This window comes from Lepidochelys olivacea (genome assembly GCF_965140295.1).
Source record: "Lepidochelys olivacea isolate rLepOli2 genome assembly, chromosome: 8".
In the NCBI taxonomy this organism is placed as follows: domain Eukaryota; kingdom Metazoa; phylum Chordata; order Testudines; family Cheloniidae; genus Lepidochelys; species Lepidochelys olivacea.
The window spans coordinates 103,797,696-103,813,087 of record NC_140418.1 but is presented as its reverse complement, the minus strand read 5'-3'; the positions used below and the strand labels follow the sequence as shown (position 1 = coordinate 103,813,087).

General features: G+C 50.9%; 1 protein-coding gene across 1 annotated transcript in view; it reads right to left on the bottom strand.

Annotated features, from left to right (window-relative positions):
• Window positions 1-15,392, bottom strand: part of LOC311524969 (phosphatidylinositol 3-kinase regulatory subunit alpha-like) — a gene marked incomplete at its 3' end in the record, with an annotated part of 182,176 nt that overhangs the window by 78,201 nt on the left and 88,583 nt on the right. The gene's annotated exons all lie outside the window — the stretch shown is intronic.

Genomic DNA, 15,392 nt, shown 5'->3' with positions numbered 1-15,392 from the left:
ACAAGACTCACAATAGAAGGTGAGAGCCGGCCACATTCTCTTGGACCCATTCACCAGCTTTCAGGGCTCAGGCAGAAGGCTTTAACGACAACTGAATGGTGCGCTTTCGATCCCAGCTTGCGTAACTCTGCCCAGCTGCAGCCCTGGTTGCTTAGGTACACCTGAGTGCTAATCCCAAAATATCAGCTGTTGCCTAGCCACAATGTGTGCCCGCTTCTGCAACAAATTAGTTGGTGGATGATGAGGGGAGGAGCACGTGCTGGGACCGGTAGCTGCTCTTGTAGCGTGCGTGCGTCTTTGTCGGTGCATGCACGTATTTGTGATTGTGTGGTTGTGCTCCCACAGGCCATACCTGTCCAGGGTCACCTGTATTTGTGCGCATGCATGTGCATACACTGTTTGTGCATGTTTGCATGCGCCTGTGTGCATGTGAAGGCAGGGACATATTTCTCCATACACCTGCTTTGCGTGCACACGCGTGTGTGCATGCATATAATGTTTGTGCGCACACATGCATGTGCACGCTCATGCAGGTGCGCACGGGTGAACTTACCTGCCTGCAGGACTTTGGATGACTTCCCCCTGCCCATATTTTCACCCAGGGTCTTCCTGGCTGACATCTCCCCGCACCTCATGGCCACTCGGCTCCAACGGCACTCACAGGGTGCTGTGAGTGTCAGGGTCACGTGAGCTTTTGGGCTGCTACACGCCCGCAGAACCTGCTGCCTGCAATACCAACGCCTGCGAGCCACTGCACTGAGCAGGTCTGGACAGATGTGATGCTGCCGAGCCCTCCAGAACCTGAGTGACGCTGGGGTGGCTGCAGCATCTCCCAATGGAGGTGCTGGTTCCCGCCTATGCCCCGCCGGGCTCCCCGCCTCTCTCCGTTCAGTGGGATTCAGGGTCTCTCTGTTGCTTAGAGGTGACAGGAAGGATAATGCAGGGAAATGTTGCTTTCCACAGCATGCCTGACCCTCTCCAACCCCTGGGCCGCCTGCTGAGAACAATATCGCCCAGCAAACCAGCACAAACAGAGACAAGAGAAGCACACAGAGAACAAGCTGGCTTTGAAAAACAGATCCCTGTACTGAGACACGGAAGATGAGGGTTCAATCCCCAGCTCCACCACAGACTCCTTGGGCTAGTCTCTTCATCTGTCTGTGACTCAGTTTCCCAGTCTGTAAAACCGAGGGGGGGAGGGATAGCTCAGTGATTTGAGCATTGGCCTGCTAAACCCAGGGTTAGGAGTTCAATCTTTGAGGGGGCCATTTAGGGATCTGGCGTAAAAATTGGGGATTGGTCCTGCTTTGAGCAGGGGGTTGAACTAGATGACCTCCTGAGGTCCCTTCCAACCCTGATATTCTATGAGGGTATGAATCCTTCCTTTCTCCCACCCTACATGTCTGCCTTGTCTAGACGGCAAGCCCTTTGGGGCAGGGACTGGCTCTTGCTGTGTGTACGTACAGCCCCCTGATCTTAATAATTATGATAATGAATAAGGAACAGAGATGGGGCTCTAGCCATTCAGAAAAAGATTCTGGTCACCCCATGGTTCTCGCGGGGGTGGGCTCCAGCATTCTGCTTTGGGCCACTGCAAAGACAGGAACCATTTGCAAAAATGAAGTCAGGATTGCAAGCCACTGCCCCTTCTCCCCGCCCCACCAGGTTCAGGGGTGCTTGGAACATCGGGCTCAGCTCTAGAAAGAAGAGGTGGGCTTCTAAGACTTCGTTTGCCTCTTTTCTTTCTGAGACACACTGAGCACCGGCGGCTCCGGACCCAGCTGCTTCAGGCAAGGTGGAGCGGCTTCCCCCTTCGTTTTGACTGAGAAAGTGCATTCGACCCCTGACAAATGCATCTGTCCATTTAAGGGAATGGCCGAGTAAATTCTCGTAATAAAAACCAGTTTAAGCAGCCGCGGGTGGCTCCCTGCTCTTAGTGCAAAATCTATAGCCCTAATTGCCTATCAACTCCCTGGGCAGAATGACATCATTTCCAGCCAATCAGCACACCCCAACCAAATGACAGGACAAGGCCAGGCCTGTATAAAAAGCCACAGATGGGACTGAGGTCAGGGCAGTGATGGGCAGCTGATAGCAGGGACTGATGGGAAATCACTACCCCAGGCTCCACTGGGCTGCGCTGAAGAGGGGGAGAAAACACGTGGGCTGTGGATTCGGGCCAAAGTTCCTCCGCTTATTAACTCATCCTTTTGTGGAACAGGACTTCGGGGCTTGATCCCAAGTCCGTTACGTTCAATGGAAAGCTGCTCTAGATGGACTTTGGCTCAGGCCCAGAGGGCCTTCCAGATAAGCAATAAGAAACTCAAGGGTCTTTCCTAACAGCATTTCTCCACAGATCTATCCTCGCAAGACACGTGGGGAAAGCTGCTTTGCAGTTCTGCCCCAGGGAGAAGGAGAAGAGACACATTTGCAAATTGCATGAGCTTAAATGATTCAAACCGGGACTATGGAAGTTCCTCCTCTTATTATTCTCTCTGTGAAAAAACCCAGCAACAAGCAATCTTAAATTTGCAGACTCAGGCAACGATTCCTCCTGTAGATCATGGAGGAGTGGGGGAATATTTATAAAATATCCAATCGTGAACATTTGTTTGTGAGAACGGTGCCAGACAAACACAGACACACACAAATGGATATTAGTCTGCCGTGAGCAGCAAAACAAAATGACAGAAATACGGGAATCATTGAGAGGCTTTGATATTGACCCAGTAATCCGATAAAAAAAGTCAAGAAGGAGATAGACACACGGAGGGAAGTAATTGAATACCATCTCCATTCTCTTCCAGCTTTCCTTTCTTTCTGTTCTCCTAAGACTTTCCCCTCCCCAAAAACATACAGTTTCCCCCTCCTCCAAAAAAAAAGGCAGATAAAGAGATAGAGCATGTTAAGATGGCATTTAAATAATTTTGTGGGGGGAAGGGAAAAGGTAATGATATAACAATATATGCTCAATATACGATATATTCTTTAATACTGTGAATCAAGATACGTACCTATATGTTGTACTCTCTTATTGTAAGTGGCCCGAAATATCCTGAAATAAATAAAATCATTACCAAAACTCCAAACCCACAAACTTGGATGTGATTTAAGTTGGAGGCTGCGTCTTCCTCTGGGTTTCAGAAGCGGCTAGTGGCCATGACCGTACTATAAATAAGAACAACACAGCACATAAATGTTCAGAGCCAAACCCAAAGCTCCTCTGCAAGTCAGTGATGCTGCATAAATTGGATGGAGGCCAACCAGGTGAGAAACCAGAACAGCCCTGGTCCACCTCGAGCTGCACTAGGCATGTGGGGTTGAGTCCTGCAACAGTCAAACCACACCCAAGCTGTTACCTGCTACACTGACGGTATTCTTGGGCACCACCTACCCAGGCATTGACCATACCCAGCATGAGGAACTGAAATACAGAGAGCAGCTTGCCTATGGGCAAGCAGAAAATCTGCGGCAGAGCAAGGCTTTGAACCCAGGTATCCGGAGAGCTAGGTTCGCATACTAAGGACCATCCTTCTGAAGCATTGTGGGAGTGCCATGGAAAGACCAACCGAACCGCTGCAGCTGCAACCCCCCGGTCTGCACTAGCACTGATAAGGTCGGCACTGACTACCGTGGGAGAAGGCCTTTGCCAGACCTGCTCAGAGGAGGTGCAATTGAACCAGTAGTGGAAAGACCCTGTGCGACATCTGGGGCACTTGTGTGTGGACACACATGGTTTTAGAAGCGTTCCACACATGTGCAAACAGGTACTGCAATACCAGCATTCTCCGGCATGGCATGATCTTCCAAAAAGCCAAGAACATCTGCTGTAAGGTTGGATAAACTCTCCGGGGGATGGGGAATATGGTCCCCTGTTGTTCTGGCTCTACCATTCGACCGAGGAAGGTTCTGCTGCTTGTTTCATTGATACATCATCTCTGAGCCATAGGAACACAAGCCCTGCTCCCATCCAAATGCAGAAGACTAAAGATGCTCCCAACGCCTTGCAGCGATGATGGAGCAGAGCGTTGGAAGTTCCATTGCATGGCCCAACATGGAGGCATCGTGGTGTAGTGAACTGGTTTTTATCCTGTGGTCCATGGGCCCCTGGGGGTATGTAAACTAGGTCTAAGGAGCCCATGAAATGTCCTTACCATAGAACAGTGGTTTTCATCCTGTGGTCCGCGGACCCCTGAGAGTCCACAGACTAGGTCTAAGATTTCCAAAGGGGTCCGCAAGTCCATTCAAAATGTTTCAGGGTTCTGCAAATGAAAAAAAGATTGAAAACCCCGGTCTAGTGGTCACAACACACATGAGTGAGAATCTGGATTGCTGAGTTATGTCCCTGACTGTCCGTGATTTGCTGTGTGACCTTGGGTAAGTCACCGCCTTGATAAGTGCCTCTGTTTTTCCATCTGTAAAATGCGGATAATGGAGATCAATCACCTTTGTAAAGTGTTTGGCCATTCTTGTATAAACAGCGATGTAAAAGAGGAGACCCTCTCTTTTTTTTTAGGTATTTCTGTGGCCTGCATTACCGTGGTATCTGAACAATCTCTAATGTAACACTTCTGTGAGGCAGGGCAGTGCTATTAGTCCCATTTTACAGAGGGGAAAACTGAGGCATGAAGAGTCTAAGGGACTCGATCAAGGTGACACAGGGAGTCTGTGACAGAGCAGGGCGTCTCCCAGTACCTAAGCTACTGGCTTTTTTTTAAGTAAATCTTTGTAAAAAACGTGTCGAACTATTCAGTTAAATCCAGCACTGGCTGCTCTAAGGAGCTTTCCATTACTGTCATTACAGCTGCTTGGAAAACTGTATGCAGTCTTGTAGCCATATCAGTCCCAGGATATCAGAGAGACAAAGTGGGTGAGGTAACATCTTCTATTGGACCAACCTCCGTCGGTGAGAGAGACGAGCTTACCCAATGCTCTTGTTCAAGGAAAATGCCCATTCTACCATCTTCCGTCAAAAAACTTTTGGCTTCCCACAGGGAATTTCAATGAAAAAATTCTCTTTCCTTTCTTTCTAAAAAGAGCATTCAGAATTAAAGTTGTCAAACTTTTCCTTCGCTTTAACGTCAAATGGCATCAACATTTTCCAGTTGGAAATTAGTAAGAAAAAGAAAAGAAAAGAAAAGAAAAGAAAAGAAAAGAAAAGAAAAGAAAAGAAAAGCTGAGAACGTGGGGGTTTTCCTCAATTTTTTACCTAAAACAAAAACCAAAAAACTTTTCTTCCTCCTCTTTTCTGTGCAAAAACGGGGTGGGGAACAATGTTCCCTCTAATTTTTGACAGGCCGTGTGCCCAAAACATGCCTTCTCTGCAAATTGGTGTGCTTCTGTGCAAACTGGTGTGCGCACGGTGTTTCGCCGTGTGCACGGGGGTTGAGGATCTGTGCACACGCACAGCTTAGAGGGAACAGTGAGGAACACAAAAATCGAAAAGAAAAATCTAAAATACTTCTGTTTCCAAAACCCGAAACAAAAACGACAATTTAAGTCAAAATGAAATGACTTTCATTTTGAACCGAGGATTCCAAATGTTATTTTTTCATTTCCATTCCCCCCATCAGCAAACAGAAACCATTTCTTCTGGAAAACGCCGATTTTTGACGAAAATCGGCCATTCACACAACCAACCCCTACCGCACAGGAGAATTAACTCCAAGCTCTCTGCTTTCCCTCCTGCAGCCTATTGTGGAGATGCATTAGCTGCTATTGTAGGGAGTAATTGCCATAAGCGGTTGATGACAGCAATCAGAAAGTTTGCCTTGCCGTTGTGACAGGCCAAATTATTTTACAAACTCCTTCAGCAGCCATCCTGGCTGAAGACCCATAATCTTCTGTGATTGGTTGAGAGGCTCCACTCACATCAAAGACAATGGGAAATCATGAAGCAAGGCGTTTAAATGAAAACCAATTGCAAGAAGATTATCCCCTTTTGGGGGAATATTTCAAGGGGTGGAAAGTGACATGACGACAGATCCATTTAGCTGCCGCACGCCACTGAAGTACAAATTAACACCCCCCCAAAAAGGAAAAAAACCTCACTACCATTAAGAGTCTAATGCCCGATAGGAAAGTTTGGAGTTTAGGCAAAATCCCCATGTTATAACTGGTAATAATCCTTTCCATTTATCCAGCCCTTTGCAACCGGGGTTGCAAAAAGGAGTCTGCACAATTACGCCCATTTCACAGCACAGTTATGCAACTTATCTGAAGCCACCCAGGGAGAAGCAGAGGCAGGGATGGAATGCGGCTCCCATCACACCTTTGGCACAGAATCAATTATTTGTATATGAGTAGCCTCTGGGAGGCCCAGTCATGGACCAGCGCTCCATTGCGTTAGGCGCTGTACAAACCCCCCAGGTGCCTTTCCTCCAAAGATCCCAAAGCTCTTGCCACACATTAAGGTAACTTCTCAAGGCTGCAGCCTCGTTACGCTCCTCATGTTAGGAAGAGGAGCTGGCACGAAAGGGACTTTTCAAAGTTGTAGAACGGGTCTGTGGGAGAGCCAGGGCTAGAACCAACGCCTCCTAAGTCCCAGCCCTGTGCTCGCTCGTGTGAATGGCTCACGAACGAGCCGCGGGGAGTTGGAAGCTGTGGGTCGGGCTCCTTGATTCAGTTGAAGGCTGGGCTTTCAGCGAAATGAGAATATTTTGCTGAAAGTGTCTGTTTTCCTTGAACATTTTTTTATTTTTATTTTTTGGTTGGAAAACTGAATCCAGGAAATTTTCATCCCCAAACCAATTTTTTTCCCCGGTGGCTTTAGACCACGTTTTTCAGGTTTCGTTGGTCAAATACTGAAACAGTTTCAGTTTTCAATGAAAAGTTGAAATTTTCAGTGAAAAAGTCCCCCATTGTCTGACCACCTGGAGTTCTGGGTTCTACTCCTGGCTTGTTAGGCCCACCTTCGGCAGTCACTGCCTCTCCGTGCCTCAGTTTCCCCATTGGCGAGCCAAAGATAAATGCTATTGACTTGATGCACACAGGGATTGCTGAGATAAATTATTTACTGTTTGGAAAAGTGGGTGGAGATTATCAAAGGCACCAGGGAAGGGCAAAGTTTCCCCCCCCAATCCTCACGTCCCGCTTCCCAGGATGCAACACTCTCACCAGCTCACTACCAAACAGAGCTGTGTTTCCTAAGAAGCTGTTGGCACCTGTTGCTTTTCCCACTCCAAAGTCCCAAGCAGAAAATCATTATTTCCCAGGAGGGAGAGGAATAGGCTGCAAGAGTGATTGAACTTGAGGTCCCTAAAATCCCGAGGAGCCCGGTGGCACCTTAAAGACAAACAGATTTATTTGGGCATAAGCTTTTGTCGGTAAAAAACCCACTTCTTCAGATGCATGGAGTGAAAATGACTTCACTGAAGTGGGTTTTTTACCCACGAAAGCTTATGCCCAAATAAATCTGTTCGTCTTTAAGGTGCCACCGGACTCCTTGTTCTTTTTGTGGATACAGACTAATACAGCTACCCCCATACTAAAATCCCGCTACATCTTGGTTTCCAGGAAAATCGGTTTGCAATGGGTAGTGCAAACCACTTCTGGGGGTGGGGCTTCCGACCTAAGGGACCCCACCCGCCAAGGATGAAACATGGCAGAGTTTTGGGATCAAGAGGGGGTGGCATAGAAAGGACCCAGATCCTGCCTCTGGAAATGCAGCTCGCTACACAGGCTCATACCAGCACTTACTCTCCTATGTGCTGATTGCAACCTGCAGAGGAAAGATGGGGATGTGGAGTGGCAATTTCGTGGGAGGTGGTGTTTCATTTCATTAACCGGACAGAATGCTGCTGGAGCAGGGCCCTGCCGTGCTCCCAAGAGGCAGAGCCAGCCAGCCTTTCAACCTGCAGGATCCAATCGGATTTTATGGCTATATTCAGCTTCCTCTGGAAAGTCTGACTCACTCGGAACAGGCTTCACTTTTCCCAGCAGGCTCAGCCTGATTTGCTGCTGGTTCCCCTGCTCCAGCACGAGGCATGAATAGCTCTGAAGCCTTTATAGACCTCGGTGGCCCCATCTGGCGACTCATACCCCCACCTCCTCCCACTGACACAAGAGGAATCGTGAGTCACCCTCGCCGCAAAGATTGCACAAGAAATAACTGTTCAGGAGAGGAGCCGGACACTTGTCAGAGGGGTCTGTAATGTGATCTGGACTGTAAATCACAAGAAGAGAGCCAGCCCAGGTCAGAAATGACGGTGAGGGGCACAGGATCAGAGCCAGTCCAAGACACAGACCATGGCGATGGCATGGGATCAGTGCCAGGCCAGGTCAGAAACTACGGTGATGGTCACAGGATCAGAGCCAGCCCCTCGCCCTCAACCTTCTGCTAACTCCAAGCTTCCCCTGCCTGATTCATGAAATAAATCCTATTGGCTGCACATCCCCAAGCCCTTGACAAATGGAGATACTTCCCTTGATGCTGGAAAACTGTTTTACCGGCCCCCGCTCCTGCACCAGACGCTGGCAGAGGCAGGCTGTAAGGGCCTTCTCCTGGTCTTGGTTCATGGGGCGTGTTGCCTTAGGTGCCTTCAGCACTTTAGAAGCTGAGATGGTTTAGGCCGATTTTCACCAAGGCTGTGGAGAGCCCCCTCCACAGAGACACCTGTTCTACAGCAAGGGACCCACGGCAGCTGGGAAGACCCAGCACCAGCTCCCTGGATGGCAGCGGGGAGAGACGTGGCTGCAAATTACCGTCCTCCAGGCTCTGCTTGGCATAGCAGGAGGACGATTACGTGCACTGGTGCCTGCAGGAGCAAAGCTGAATGGAATTGGTTTGCCCAACTCCATTATTATGAAGGGCTTGGGGGCGGTGGTGGAAAATACACATACGTTCAAATAAAGGAGGCTAGAATTCAGAGGAGTGTTCGGGCAGCAGAGTTTCCAGGACTTGCAGATGACGACTGGCCCTGAATCAGCTGACAGATTGAAGTCCCTTTCATGGGGGGAATGAGGGTTTCCAGAGGTAGTCACCGGGGACTAGGAAAACAAACTTTGGCATTTCCCCTTCTGGCAAATGTGGCAATGAGGACGACGTCCACCCAAACGGGGTGTGAATCTAGCGTGGCTTCCCTCCGCCCAGTCCAGAAGCCAGCCTCTCGATCCTGGTTTCAGCCTCGCCAGGAGATTCACTTAACACACACTGCAGTCCTGTCTGGGCTACCAAAAGCACTGCATTCCAACACAGCTGTGCAACAGCACTGTGGATTATCACAGAGGGCAGCTGTGATCTGCCGTGGATGGCGCACAGGGCCGGGGGCTCAGCTGTGATCTGCCGTGGATGGCGCACAGGGCCGGGGGCTCAGCTGTGATCTGCCGTGGATGGCGCACAGGGCCGGGGGCTCAGCTGTGATCTGCCGTGGATGGCGCACAGGGCCGGGGGCTCAGCTGTGATCTGCCGTGGATGGAGCACAGGGCCGGGGGCTCAGCTGTGATCTGCCGTGGATGGAGCACAGGGCCGGGGGCTCAGCTGTGGTCTGCCGTGGATGGAGCACAGGGCCGGGGGCTCAGCTGTGGTCTCCCCTGGATGGAGTTCTGCACTTTCCCCAGAGGGACAACAGGGACCTCAATGCTCAGCAGTAAAGTGCTCTGGGATCTATGGCTACCAAGCGGTTGTTATAAGAAGGGCTCTTTTCCTGCCTGGGTGAAGAGACAAGGGCACATGGTAACTATCTGCCAGAGCAGGGCTTTACTCTTGCTATTAATGTTAATCGTTTTACTGCCCAGCCTAGAGTTCCCAGTCAGGAACAGGGCTCCACTGAGTGAGGTGCTGTTCTAACACACAGTCAGAGACAGGCCCTCACAGTCTCAAGAGGCAAAGAAAAATCGCTGTCTCTACCCGGAGACACAGAGGATGTGTCTACACTGCATTGTAATCTGGGTCGGGTGGGACCTGGGCTTGTGGACTTGGTGTTTCCAAAGCCCACGCTTGAGCATCCACACTGCATCGTAAACCTGGGTTTACAATCGCTGGATCCAGGTCTCGCAGCCAGGCTAACGCATCCACACTGCACTATGCAGATCTTCTGACGCGGCTCTGTGTCTTGACCTGCATCCACACTGCAAAATGACATGGCTTGGACCCACTCCCAGCAGGACTCAGGTTCTGACCCACCCCCTAGCAGGATCCTAAGTGCTTGTTGATCTGAGTCAGGCTGATTTGTGTGCAGACAGAAGGGGGGTTGGGCTCAAACTTGAGTCAGAGCCTGGGTTTAATGTGCAATGTAGACACTAAGTAACTCTCCCAAGGCCCCACAGGGAGTCTGTAGCAGAGCAAAAGATTGGACCCAGATTTCTTGACTTCCAGTCCAGGGCCTGAACCACAAGACCAGCCTTTCTCTCAAAATCAAGAGAGAGCTAAAACATGGTTCATCAGCATGCTTTCTTCTAAACACATAAGCAAGAAAAACCACCCTTTTCCCCCTTTTTTTAAATTCCGTGGTCTAGCAGGGACATATGCATCCACTGCACTAGCTATCAGGATACACTAATCACAATCAGACTGTTGCACCACAGAAATCCATGGTTGCGGTCCTTTAGCTCAGAGATGCAAACCGGAGTGGGGAGCAAGGGAGTTGGTGGGGATCCAAGTTTCGTTGATCCAAAGTTTGGGGTAAGGAGGAGTTTTCTGACAGTCCGGGTGTCGGCTCAGCCAGCAGTCACTGAATCTACATGGTTCCATGACTGTTTAAACCTCTGCACAGTTGTGTTATTTAAAAAACAACACAAAAAGCCCTTTATTAAGGGCAGCTAGTTGCAGGAAGAAGGAGCTTGGCAGAGATCAGCTAGGCCAGCAAGCGGGAGCAGAATCCAACCAAAGAGACCCACAATTATATCAGGCACCCCTAACTATTCCCAATCAAACGGCCAAACACAGTGGAAGGATTTCACATGAGTCATGCAGAGCCATAATTACTGCACCTGGTGTGTGCTGGCGACTGACAGGGCTGGGTGCAAAAAGAAAACAGGCTAACCTGCAATGTATTTTCCGCCCCCCCCGGTGCCAGGCGAGCTATCTTTAGAAAGCCATTTCCAATCAGCAGCAAGCTACGAGGAGTGGGCAGAGAACGCGGAGCCTGTGCTGGCCGGCTTTCTAAACCAGCAGCTTTGTTTCCAGAGCCAAGTGGAGACGGCCGGTTCTGTGACGCGATACAATTAGGATGGGGAGAGAAAGGCTCTTAATATGGGGCGGGGGAAGGGAATGATTTGGTGCAAACATCTCACTGGAAACAAAGGAGTCACAGCCCAAGAGCGCCGGGTATTAAGATTTGAGCCCCGATAAGCACGCACGCAAACAAACTCCCATCCCTGCCAAATGCCGCCTTCTCTCTTGAAAATCTGTCTCCGTCCTTAACGCTTGGGGCGGAGAGGAGAGGCTAGCTGTGTATGGACCACACGGCTGGCCAGCGGAGGAGTGACATGCTTAGGCTAGAGAAGGTGGATCGGGAACTTCTGGTCTCCCTGTCTTGGAGCATCTGGGATCAGTCCATCAAATGAAAAGGTGTCAAATTCAAAAGAGACTGTGAGGCTCTGCGGGGACAGGACTAGAACCCAGGTCTGCAGGAAGGCCCACAGTGCCGCGCTGCTCCCTGGCAGCCATGTTAGGACAGCATGCATTACCCCACAAACCCTGTGGAGATAAACAGCACAGGAAGTCCCGCCTCAGAAGGCTGGACTGACAGCGTCCCTCAAGGCCCCTGATTGGTCCAGGTACCCTATTTAAGGAGGAGTTCCAGGAAGGGTCCATGCAATGAGCTGGGCTCCTGCTAGCAATAGTGACTGATCTGCAACTTGGCTCACTCTTGGCCGCTCAGCTCAGCTCAGCTCAGCTCAGCTCAGCTCAGCTCAGCTCAGCTCAGCTCAGCTCAGATCCTTGGCTTCTGCCCATGAGCTCCAGTCCCGATCCCTGGCTTCGGTACTTGGCCTCTGGCTTTTACCCAAGAATTTGGTGCTTAAACTCTGACTCTGGCGATGGACGCAGGCCTGGGGCCTTGAACTGTGCCTCCATCCCTGCCCCCTAGAATCACTACAAGGACCCTGAGCCCAGTCCCAAACTCAGGCTACAGCTCTATGACTCTGACCCCAGTTCTGACCCCCTCCAACCTAGGCCCCTGGACTCTGGCCCCTGACTGCCAGACACAGATACAAGGAAACACTTTTTCACACAAAGTGTGATTAGACTGTGGAACTCACTGCCACAGGATGCTGTTGAGGCCAAACATTTAGCACGATTCAAGGAGGAATTGGATCTTTATATGAAGGACAAGAATATTCCAGAATACCACAGTTAATGCTAACAAATTTTGGAAGTGCTATTAAACCTCATGCTTTGGGGTTTAATCCAATCTCTAATTAGGAATTAGGAGGCAATTTAATGTGTGGGAGTGTGTGGGGAGGGGAAATTATCCTACATCTGCTACTGTGGGGTTCTTACATTGTCCTCTGAAGTTGCTGGTGTTGGCTAGGATACAGGGGTATATGGACCTCCGCTCTGATCTGCTCTGGTAATGCCCTTGTTCCTCATCCCATACAACCAACCATGAACCAGTGTGAAAAGCTAGGGCTGGCCTCAGAAGAATACCAGGAGATTCTGTGCATGGCTTTAAGGGGCACAGTATTATCACCCCCATCCATCTACCTAGCCACCCTGGGCATGTTTACCAGGCTCATCCCAAGAGCACACGTATGGAGCAGAGGCCAGTTGCTGACAGGATTCATCTCCTTTGCTGGCGAGATTAGCCCAGAACTCCTGCAGGGATCTCCACCTCCCATGACAATGTATTGTCTCCCTGTGCACCAAGCCCTAGACAGGTGTTGTGGATCATTAACAAATAGCATTACACCTTTGGAGAAACTCATGCCAGCACACAGGGACAGCAAGAGACCTACACATCATGTGGGGATATTTTCCTGGATTGGGGCCTGTTCAAGATAGCATTTAAGCGCATGCTTAACCTTCAACCCACGCTCAAGTCCCATTGAAATCAATAGGATTTAAGTACATGCTTAATATTTAGCATGAGCTAAAGAGCTTTCCTGAATACGGGCTTTATTTCCCACTTGATCCCTATTCTGCAGGGATCAGGCTCTTAGACGGCAAGTCCTCTGTGGCAGGGACTGTGTCATTTCTCATGCCCTACCCTGTCCCCCAGCCACAGGAATCCATCCTTGCTTCATAAAATCAACACACTAAAATATCACGAACACCATCCTTGTTGATAGTCAAGGAAGTTTGGGGGGGGAAGAGGGGGAGGGCATGGGGGAGGTGTGGTTTATAATATAACAACATCTGTTCCCATAAGAGTCTAGATAAGGATCACTGAACCTAGCACTGACATGCAGCCACCTTTGGGTGTTTTAACAGGACACACAGCTAGACAACACACCAGTCCGGGGCGGGGGGAAAGGGGGAAGAAAAATGCTGCGTCCAACCAAGCCATAGGAGGGCAGAATGGACTCACCAAAGCTGGAATCTGGTCCGAACACCAAGGCCAACGTTCCATCTAAAGGGGGGGTCCAATATTTGATGCTATTGCTGGGCCTTGGCATTTGGGTCATTGTCTTTAAGTGACACAGCGCCCCCTAGTGCCATATTGGGGCACTACTTGCATAATGACTCGGAGGGGCAAACGGTACAAATGACACTCTCTGCACCACCTCGGTTTCCCATGGAGCTCGCCCATCTGTGTGTCGAGCATGGCCAAGCTCGGCTCAGATCTGCTGCTCTGAACTGGAAGGACCCCCCGGGGCTCAGGCTAGGGGAGCCCCCCCCCTTATCACAGCAGCTAAGTCTATGCCAGGTGGGAACAGCCTGGTTTCCAGCAGACAGCAGGGAACGTGGAAGAATGACTTGACTGGGTGCCTGTAGACAGGGTTGCCCCAACCCCACCTCCTTAATATGGCTGTGGGAGTGGATACCCCCACAGGCCTCCTCTATGGAGACCCGAGGGCATCACAGCTAAGATGCAGCTTCGTGCCCGCGGTCAGAGGGAGCTGACCCCCATGTGCAGTAAGGTATCTTAATTCCCCGTGGCAGGGCACTTTCCCTGTCCTCCCGTCTCTGCCACACCAGGAGCCAGGGCTGCTCCCCTCCAGGCAAACCCCGTGCCCGTCTCTGCCCCTGCTAGGCCGCCTTGCAGCTGGTGAGGTCCTTTAAACGCCTCTCCCCCTTTACGGACTTGCTTCCTGGTTGTGCTAAAAAGCGATGAGCTCATGTGGCTTTATATAGCTCTTCCATCAACTCCCTCTCCATAGCAACGCGGCCTGGCGCGACAGCTCCTCATGGGCCTGGGACGTCAGGAGCCCGGCAGCGGAGCCCACCCCACCCCCCCGGCACTGCCGCAGCGCCACCTTGCCAACAGCCAGGCCCCGTGGGCACAGGGTCAGCAAGGAACGAGACCCAGGGAAGGAAGCTTTCCCGATACAACTCCCAAGCCTCAGCCGTGAGGCGGGGAGCCCACATGGAGCCAGCGGCTGGGCACTGCCTGGTACCACAGCGCCTCCCTATGGACAAGTGGGGATAGAGGGTCTCTTTTAAAAAAGAAAAAGGAAGATGCCTGGAACCCAGCTTGGAAATCTGGCCAGGAAGGGCTGGGTTGAGGGGGCGGAGAGTATTTTAAGGTTAGGGACACCAAAAACCAGTAACAAATTTAAATAAAGGCACCACCCAAGGATTGTCAACTCCCACTGGCTTCAATGGCCCCGGGGTGAAATTAACCCCCCCGCCCCCTCGGGGCCCAGGACCCAAAGCAAGCTCTTCTGCAGTACTGAAGCTTGGTGTCATTGAGGAACCTTGGCACCGGTGGGGGCTGGAGGGGGCCTTCTGTTGGCTCTCTGCACTGGGGTGGGCGTCACCCCAGGACTGCTGGCGCCCCACTGCCCCCGTCCCCCAAGGCCCACCCCCAGCCTACAGTTCTCTCCCTCTTTCCCAGATTTTGCCATGGTGCTGTGCTATTCTGTCATCTGGGCATCCTGCGTGGGGCAGGGACCCCATCTGCCTCGGTCCCGGGCGTGCCATGCTGTCTGCTCTGGCATTATGCAGATAACAAGGGTGATTGTATTTCTTTCAGAGATTTCCTCGGGTCTAAGGCCAGAAGGGACTGAGCTCCTGGATAACCCAGGTGTCAGATTTCACCCGATCACGCCTGTGCTGGGCCCTATAACTTGGGTTAGACCCAACCATTCCAGGCCTCAGGGGACTGAACTTGTGGGCCACAGAGAGGCCAAGATGCCACCAGTGCCCGAGGCCCAGGCAGCGGCAGGGCCCTGATTACATGGGATATGCCCAGATGATCCTAGCAACTGATCCGTTCACCTCACTTTAGAGGAAGGTGAAAAATCCCTAAATTCCCAGCCTATCCGATCTGGGGGGAAAATCCTTCCTG